Below are 769 nucleotides of genomic sequence, written 5' to 3' on the forward strand. Positions count from 1 at the left end.
CAACACCAGGCAACCTGCAACGTCTCTTCTTTCTTCCCTTTCTTCTCCTACAGAACATAAAACAGTTCACTAAAATTTGGCTAATATTATTTAACATGTTTATTCTAGCTAATTGCATTACATGCAAATACACAGGAAACGCGTGTTTGAGTTATTTTCATTAATTAATGTTGAAATAATTTGGACAATGCTTATTTGAGAGTGGATACTTTAATGTCTGTACATTACCTCATATTCGTGTTCTCAAGCAGATCCTCAAGCCATGGCCAACCAATATTAGATTATTGCCTTTGGCTGAAAAATACTTCAGGTTTTCCCAAGTTATTTTTCAAATATATTTCTTTGGGAAGATGTAGATCCAATATACAGGCATTTCGCAGCAATAGTTAGCATAGTTATTAAATGTTAGTAATTCAGAGTGCTGCTTAACAACAATACATAGGTTATCTATCTTGGTATGATAAGAGTAGCCCTCTAGAACGCACTGACTGTACCGAGTAGCTATCTACAATCTACAGCATGAGCTTAGAGGCCAAGCTCACTTGTAGACACCTGGATGTATGTGTTTGAATCTGAAAATGAATCTCTCATTCATTTTGAGACCAAAAGAATTTCTTACATGCGAGCCACAGCCTTCCGTGCCAATTTACGCTGTAATCTGCGGTTTTCGTCTGTATCACGAAGAACATGATCTTCAGCTGCCCATCTATCCCAGCTACGGATAGGTCAAAAGAAAATTATTACCGGCTATAAATATATGCCACTCACG

Source organism: Charadrius vociferus, unplaced genomic scaffold (genome assembly GCF_000708025.1).
Source record: "Charadrius vociferus isolate BGI_N301 unplaced genomic scaffold, ASM70802v2 scaffold105, whole genome shotgun sequence".
In the NCBI taxonomy this organism is placed as follows: Eukaryota; Metazoa; Chordata; class Aves; order Charadriiformes; family Charadriidae; genus Charadrius; species Charadrius vociferus.